Below are 9004 nucleotides of genomic sequence, written 5' to 3' on the forward strand. Positions count from 1 at the left end.
TCCCATTCCACACACTAATTAATATGGTAGCATAACATACATTACTTTGACCTTGGTTATGGTTTAGTGTCTTCCTACAGGCTCCCCTTACCTCTGCTGGGCAAACATGTTGAAGCCTCCTGGTTGGCTTTGACCAAACTTTGTAACCACAGAGAACAAATGAATATATCATGTTCTCTTCTATGTGTGCTCCTCTAGGCCTTATCCTTTCTTTATTGCTTCAATTTAAATAAATGTAACCAGCTTTTATCTAGTACTGTAAGAGTTAAAATAGAGGTTTTGACAAAATAAGAGAGCTGATTTTAATAGTTTAAGTTTTAATGAGAATATAGTGGAATTGTAAATTAATATTATCCCTTTAAGCCAGAGAAAAGAAAACTTCTAGCAGCTTTTAACAATTAACAATTTAGTTTAATTAAAATAGAGTTAGTAAAAGAATATATTAGATGAGGAAAGATAGAAAAGGGGAAAGAGAGATTACTAATCTTATGCCCTATAAATATACATAAAATTCCTAATAATTACCTCCAAATGTCTTCTGAGGACAGCTTCTTTTTGCCTGGTAAACACCAGGTCTATCTAACCTACACTATCTATAAATGATTCACTAACTACCTAACTCCCTAAAATAATAGACAGCTACCACTCACTCACTCCTTCTTCAATCGGTTTTCTATAGCAGCCCAAACTGTCAGTAGCCAACTGACAGCGGATCCTTGCCTAGGAGACAGACCTCCTGCTCTCTAGAGATCCCAGAGGCAAAAAGACCTCTAAAGGTTAAAGCCAAAAACCCTCTCAGTAAGTTCAGGTCTGCCTTTATACTCCAGCAACTAAACACCAACCCCAAGCAATCGACCCTCAACAACCAACTCACAGCAGCCAACCTTCCCCACCACTGCCAGCCCTCATTGTCAGCAACTCCCAATTGTCAGTAACTGCCTCTCCTCACTGTTAGCAACTGACAGCCTGCAACTGACACTCTCTCAGCAGAGGGCTCCCCCATTCCTACTTCCTGTCCTTGTGGGCTGGCTAATCCCTACACATCTCTATGGTAAGAGGACCTCCAGGTCCCCTGTTAAATTAAAGAAACTAAGGAATTCCTTTTTTACACTACTATGGGAAAGGTACTAGGCTAGATATTTGGAATGCAAAGGTAAAAACAAATTGTTCCTGTCTACAAGGAGTTTACATGTAGTTTACATTTCTGCTACTATCTTCTATCATCAATCTGAAAAACTGAAATACATGTCTCTTGATTCCACTCACTCAGAGCCAAACTCTTTCCCCAGATGCTATAGAAATTTAGCAAACATGGAGAAAGGAGCAAGAAGTGCCACAGTAAACCAGCAGAACAAAGGATCCATTGTTGGAACTCAGAAAATGGCTGAATCACAGACATCTCTCTGTAAACAGACCTTCATGGGCTTTAGACAACATACAAAGGTCCATCTGGATTCCCTTTTTCAGATATTGTTGCTAGCTAGCATGTGCTGAGCCTCTTCCAAGTCTTGCCAAGCAAATACATAAGAAGAATTGGCAGGCTAATTGAAAAGTGAGCTTCAAAGGGCAGAGCATATTTCATTATTTTGACAGACCACTTGCCACCAGGAGCAAATGAATTCCATTATTTTATGTGTGCTGTGCAACAGTATAGTTATTTAATGTTTTGACTTGCATATTCCATTCATTTATTTGTCCAGGGATGGTAGGTGGTGGTGTAAGGGGGAGAGTAACCAGAAAACAGAGTAGTGAGCAAAGGTTGCTAGCTCCACTCTGCTCCTCCAGAGTTGCTAGGAGACTCCTGATTTGTTAGGTGTACAGGGTAAATTTAAAGGTCTTGGCACCAGCTGGAAGGGATTACATAGAAAATGAAAAGAATTTACTTATTGCTCCTGCTTAGCATAGAACTTAGGCAACACTCACATTTTCAACAAATGGATGAGAGATTTCATTAGACTTGAGAAAACCCTACATTTCATAAATATTTTCTGTCCCTAAAAATGATTCAGGATCTTAACTCCTACTATTAGAACATGATTCCATGTGGTCTATTTGTGTGTTTTTTCTTTTCATAATTTTACCAGACCTACTATGATTCCTAGAAAGGCTTTTTATCTCTGGCGAAGATATATTTAGAGGATCTATATTTAAAAAAAAACAACCCAAGGAAGAAACCAAGAGAATACTTGTTAAAATAATGAGATATTTTCTTGTTTATGTAGGGACAGTGGTGAGGTTTGTGCTAGGTAAAATGTAGCATGAGTAGTTAGGTATGATATATGTGAGGTTGTGAACCTTGCTATCTTCATCTAGCTTTTGTTGTGGCCCCTAGAGTCATTCACACACCTAATACAAGATATTTTTGGAAGTGAGGAGAACTTCATTACCTCAATCCTTTTCTCTAAAGCTCCAGTGGGATTTTGGATCACAAAAGGCTTGTTATGAAAAGAAAATCTGCCTCCAGAGAAAAAACTGATGGATTCTGATTGCAGACTAAAATATACTATAATTCACTTTCTTTTTTCTGTTTTTTTTTTTGTTCAAGATCTCTTTCACAAAATGACTAATGAAAAACTTTTGCACATGTAAAATTTATGTCATATTACTTGCTGCCTCAGAGAAGGTGGAGAGGGTAAGATGGATGGAGTGAATTTGGAACTAAAAAAGATTTTCAAATGTTAACAATTGTTTTTATGTGTTAATTGGATGAATAAATTAAATATTATTCAGAAAAAGAAATTGGAATGGTTCTTCCAAGGCCCATTTGTGAGGGTGGATGCCAAGTGCTATATTTACTTTATGAAAATGAGTTAAAATTAAATTTTATTTTTTAATTAAATTTAATAAATAATCAACAAATAAATAATAAATGATGGAAAGTTTAATGAATGAATAATAATAATAAATTTAATAATAATTAGATTTAATAAAATAAAAATAATAATTAAAAATAAATAAAATAAAATTTAAAAGGACATGACATGTTGATGAGAAAAAATTGGCAAACACTTCATTAATCATATTCTAGAGGGTCTGAAATGAGTTAGTCAACATAAAGGCATAAACAAATATGTATTGTATCTGGTTTCTAGGACACTATCCATTTATTATCTCAGAAGTAAATGATAAGGAATTACGGTAGGACTGACGGGGCAGCCAGAGTAACCCAAATGAGTATAAACTATAGACTTTTTTTTTAAATTTCCCTTACCTTTTACCCCAAAATTCTTTGCCATTCATGCATCTGTTTCATTGGCCTATGAAAAATCCATACATAGCTGTCTAGGGAGAGAGGACCAGTAGGAAAAACTTAACAAAAAGTATAATGAAGTTGAAGTCTGGAGGACTGTATTCACATCTGTTTGTAACAATTACTGATGGCTATGATGATGTGGAAGTCATTTAGCCTTTGTGAGCCTTACTCTCCTCATCCATAAAATGGTAATACTCATACTTACATGGGGCAGCTACGTGACACAGTGGGTAGAATGCCAGACCTGGAGTCAGGAAGACCTGGGTTCATTCTGCCCTCAAATATTTCCTGGTTACAGACTCTGGGCAAGTCACTTAATCCTATCTGTCTAGCCCAGTGATGGGCAAACTTTTTAAAGAGGGGGCCAAAGGAAAGGAAATGCTCCTCTGTCAGTCTGTTTCTAAGGCAACTCTTTCGAAATTTCATTGTATTGTATCCTACTCATTGTATTCATCAGATTAGGAATAATGTCATGTGGCTGGATAGAACATTTCAGGGGGCCACATCTGGCCCTCAGGCTGTAGTTTGCCCATCACTGCTCTAGCCCTTGCCCTTCTGTCTTAGAGTTGTTACGAAGACAGAAAATAAGGTTTTAAACAAAATACACTGCCATTGCCTCCCACATAGGTTTTTGTAATGAACTTTATAAATGTGGTTTTCATTATTAACCAGGAAGGGCAAAGGCCCCTGAATATTACCTATTCCTGTCACTTTCCCACCATGGTTCAGGGACCACATATCCAGGGTTTCCTTATCTTATTTTATAAAACTATTACTTTATTTTTATTATACGTTACAGCATTCACTTTGATACACCAAGCTTTAGAGTTATTTGACTGGCAGTGCTGTGGTAATGCTTTTGTTATTATTAAAAGATTGTTGGATTTATGGCTTCTAGAAGTTAGTATCAGCAGAGTTCAATCGAGGACACAGCCTAGCGGGCTGAAACAGCTCCACTCATGGAACTGGTCACAGACCATATGACTCTGTTCCACAGAAGCGGATTTTGATTCTCTCTATCTCTTGTTTGGTCATAAACTCATCCCTTATTCCATAGGTCTAACAGGTAAAAATTTCCATGTTTCCCTAATTTGCTTATGTTATCACCTTTGATGTGTATCTAAATCCATTTCAACCTTTTCTTTGCATACCATGTGAGATGTGAAAGTCCATACCTAGTTTCTTCTAAAATGATTTGCAGTTTTCTGCAAATCTAGTGAGTTTTTACCATGAAAACTTGGATTTTGGGTTTGTCTAACATTAGGTTACTATGGTCATTTTGTAGTGCATATCCAATCTATTCCACTGAACTTCCACTCTATTTCTTAGCCAGTACCCAATTGTTTTGATAATTGCTGCTTTGTAATATAGTTTAAAATCTGGCAATGCTACGTCATCTTCCTTCACATTTTTTCCATTAATTCCCTTGATATTCTTGTCCTTTTGTTATTCCAGATGAATTTTATTATTATTTTTCTACCTTTGTAAAATAATTCTTTTATATATAATATAATATAATATAATATATATATAATATTATGACATAAATAACTTTTTTGGCATCTCATTGAATAAATGAGTTAATTTGGGTAGAATTGTCATTTTTTTATTATATTGGCGCAGCCAATAAAAAAGCAATGAATATTTCCACCATGGTTTAGATCTGACTTAATTTGTGTGAAAAGTGTTTTATAATTATATTATTGTCCTTATGTTTGTCTTGGCAGGTCAACTCACAAATATTTTATAATGTCCATACTTATTTTATGTTATTTTACTTGTAAAAAATCCTTACCTTCCACCTTAGAATCAATACCATGTATTGGTTTCAAGGCAAAAGAGTGGTAAGAGTGAGGCAATGGTGGTTAAGTGACTTGCCCAGGGTCATACAGCTAGGAAGTATTTGAGGTCAGATTTGAACCTGGTACTTCCTGTCTCTAGGCCTGGCTCTCAACCACTGAGCCACCCAGCTGCCCCCTCTTTATTTATTTTAAATGGATTTTTTCTTCCTATTTTTTTCTATTGGATCTTGTTGGTAGTTGGTAGCATAGAAATGCTGATGATTTATGTGGATTTATTTTATATCCTACAACTTTGCTAAAGTTGTTAATTATTTAAACTAGTTTTTTTAGCTGATCCTCTGGGGTTCTCTACCATAATATCATCAACAAAAGATGATAGTTTTGTTTCTTCATTTGTTGTTTTTATTCCTTCCATTTATTTTTCCTGTCATTGCTATAGTTAACATTTCTAATATAATATTGAATAATAGTGGAAATAGCCATTGCTTCAACCCTGATCTTTATTGAAAGGCTTTTGAATTATTTCTGTTACAGATAATGCCTTGCCCTTGGCTTAAGGAACTACTTATCATTTTTGGTGGAGTAGCTATGGAGTTCAGTGGATAAGGTGTAGGGTGTGGACTCATGAAGACTTGAATTCAAATCAGACCTCAAGACAGTTACTACCCGTGTGATCCTGGGCAAGACAGTGTTTGTTTCAGTTTCCTCATGTGTAAATGAGCTGGAGAAGGAAATGGCATACTACTCCTGTATCTTTACCAAGAATACCCCAAATGAGGTTACAAAAAGTCAAATATGACAGAACAATAACACACAGCATTTTAATGAAATTCTGTATTTATTCTTATGCTGTCTAGTGCTTTTATTTTTTATTTTTTTTTTTCAGTAGAAAAAATGATTTATTTTGGTTCCTTTGACACATCTCATTGTTTTGGGAATACCATCTCACATAAACCTATGGACTTTGAGAGCTACATTTAAAAGAACATAGGGTCAAGGCAAAGCTGATTCCCTCAATGGAGTCATCAGCCTGGAGGCTCCAGCTCCCTGAATTTACTTGTGCACATCTTTACCAGAAGTGCCTTTTCCTGAAAATGTGGAATTTACAAATGGGCTTGAAGGTTAGTTTATTCAATGCTTTCATCATACAAAGGAAAATATTTTCTCTCAAAAACAGAGGGAAAAAACGAAGGAGACAAATGTGACTACTTGACAAAAATGGTAGACAGATCAACTTGGAAAAACAATGATGTTATTATTACTACTACTACTGCTACTATTGTTATTATTATAAGTTTATCATATCAATGGGACCAAGAAGGTTTTTCCCAATAAACTCTTTGCATTTTTACACCAGACCTTTCCTTATGTTCCTTATGTCATTCCCAGACAGAAATTCCCTGTTCCAAGGTTTGTCCTGAAGGGCAGAAATGACCTTTAAAACATCATTGAAAGGAGCGAATCCATTTGCTGTTGTGCCTTCACAAAAGGAACTCTAACCCAGGAGAGAGCCTGGCAGCTTCATTCTCATGAATACTCTTGCCATGAAGAAACTCAAGAGGACACTGACAAAGCCGATGAATAGAAGAAGAAATCTGTTGAGCTTGGGAATATTTGGCATATTGGATCGGTCTAGGATTATGAAACCTAGACCTCCCATTGTAAATAGGAAACTGGATGCAAGTCCTTCCATGATATACTGCCTGTTTACTCTATATGCCAAGAAAGCCACTGGTCTCTGGTGTCCATGTTCATCTGTCATAGATCCAACACTAGGAGGTTCCACAATGACATCATAAATTATTCCTCCAGTGATGAGAAAGTAAGACACCACCACTAGGGCACACACCATCATAGTTGATGGCATGTGAACCCATGACGGCTTCTTCAGCTTCAGATTGGGACACTCAAGGACCACAAGGGCATCCGGTACAACGTCTCCATGTCGGCTGTGTCCAGTGGCCCCAAGCCCCTAGCTCCAGGGCGCTAGCACTACAGCTACAGCCACTGCCCTTTCTAGTGTTTTTAATAGGAATAATTTTTCAAAAGCTTTTTCTACATCTTTGATATAATCATGTGATTTTTGTTGGTTTTGCTATTGATTTGGTCAGTTATGCTTAATATTTTTTTAATATTGAAGACTTAGATTATTAGTTTTATTGGCATATGATTGGGCAAACTATCTCCTAATAATTGCTTTGATTTCATTTTCATTGTTGGTAAATCCTTTTCCTTTTTGATACTAGCAATTTGATTTTCTTCAATTTCTTTTGAAATCAAATGATCATGGTCTGTCTATTTTATTGACTTTCCCTCCCATAAAATCAACTCTTAGTTATATTTATTAGTTCAATGGTTTGTTTTACTTTTACTTTTATTAATTTCCCTTTTGATTTTCAGGATTTCCATTTTAGTGTTTAATTGGGGATTTCTCATTTGTTCCCCCCAACCACATTTTAATTTAGTTACATGTCCAATTCATTGATCTACTCTTTTTTTTTTTTTGATGTATGTAGTTCATGTTATAAATTTCCCCCAAGTACTACTTGGCCAAATCTTACAAATTTTGTTATGTCATTTCATTTTTGTCATTATCCTTAATGAAATTATTGATTTTTCCTATGATTTGTTCTTTGATCCACTCATTCTTTAGAATTAGATTGTTATTTTCCAATTAATTTTCAATTTATGATTTCCTGGCCTTTTATTGAAGTAATTTTTTATTGCATTATGATCTGAAAAGGATGCATTTAATATTTCTGCTTTTCTGTATTTATTTGTAAGAATTCTATGCCCCATCACAGGATCTGTGTCTGTCCAAGTTCATGTTTATTATTTCCATCACACTATCTAGCAGTCTTAGCCTCTGGCCTCTTCTTCACCTTTTGCCTTCAGACTTTCCCAACGTTAGGGTCTTTTTTCAATGAATGCTCTCTTCTCATTATGACAACATAGTATTTAAACTTCAGCTTCAGTATTTGACCTTTTAATGAATAGTCTGAATTAATTTCTTTAAGTATTGATTCTTTTGATCTCCTTGCTGACCAAGGGACTCTCAAAAGTCTGTGATTAATATCAATATTACTTCATCATCTATTGGTGTCTTTTAGGTATAATTTTCCTGCTAATCTCTTTTAATTAGTTCAGTTATTGCTTTTGGTTTGTCTCAGATCATGATTGCTTATCCTGCCTTTTTACTTTTTACTTCAGCTGAAGGAAAATCTATTCTGTTCTAGTCTCTTATTTTAATTGTGTTTATCTTTCTGTTTCAAGTGTTTTTAATAAATAATATTTTATATTCTCAAATCAGATCTATTTTGTCAACTACTTCTATTTTATGAGTGAATTCATTCCATTCACGTACATAGTTATGATTACTGTGTTTCATTTCCTCTATCCTGTTTTATTCTGTTTATCCCCCTCTCTTCTAAAATCTATTCTGCTTTTGACTATTGCTTTCCTTTAAATGTCCTCTCTTAATTACCAAGCCTCTTTCTTTTGTCTCCTCCCACTCCTCTTTCCTTCCTAGGCTAGATAGATTTCTATATCCAGTTGAGTACATATTTTTCCCACCTCTTTGAACCTATTCAGATGAGAATGAGTTTTAAGCATTGCCTACCACTCCATTTCCCCTCCATTATAAAAACTTTTTTTGTCTGCTTCTTTCATAGGAGATAATTTTCTCCATTCTTCCTCTCCTTTCCTCCTTATCCTAGTTAGCACTCCCCTCTTTCTTGCCCATCTATTTTATTAGGTGATCCCAACATAATTGCCTCACTCCAATGCCTTTCTTACTGCCCTAATAATGAGAAAGTTCTTAGGAATTCCAAATTCTCTTCTTTCTTCCAGTCTCCCTTCATTCAAAAGGCAAGCTATTTGATATAGATTATACATGTCTAGTCATGCAAAAAAACTACCAAATTGGTCCTGAGCGAAAGAAATCACATTG

The 9004-nt window shown here is 35.4% G+C and overlaps 1 pseudogene; it reads right to left on the minus strand.

The window, feature by feature from the left end:
- Nucleotides 1–6550: 6550 nt before the first annotated feature.
- LOC123249578 lies at nt 6551–6999 on the minus strand (annotated as a pseudogene).
- Between the last annotated feature and the right edge of the window lie 2005 nt (nt 7000–9004).

This window comes from Gracilinanus agilis, chromosome 5 (assembly GCF_016433145.1).
Source record: "Gracilinanus agilis isolate LMUSP501 chromosome 5, AgileGrace, whole genome shotgun sequence".
In the NCBI taxonomy this organism is placed as follows: Eukaryota; Metazoa; Chordata; class Mammalia; order Didelphimorphia; family Didelphidae; genus Gracilinanus; species Gracilinanus agilis.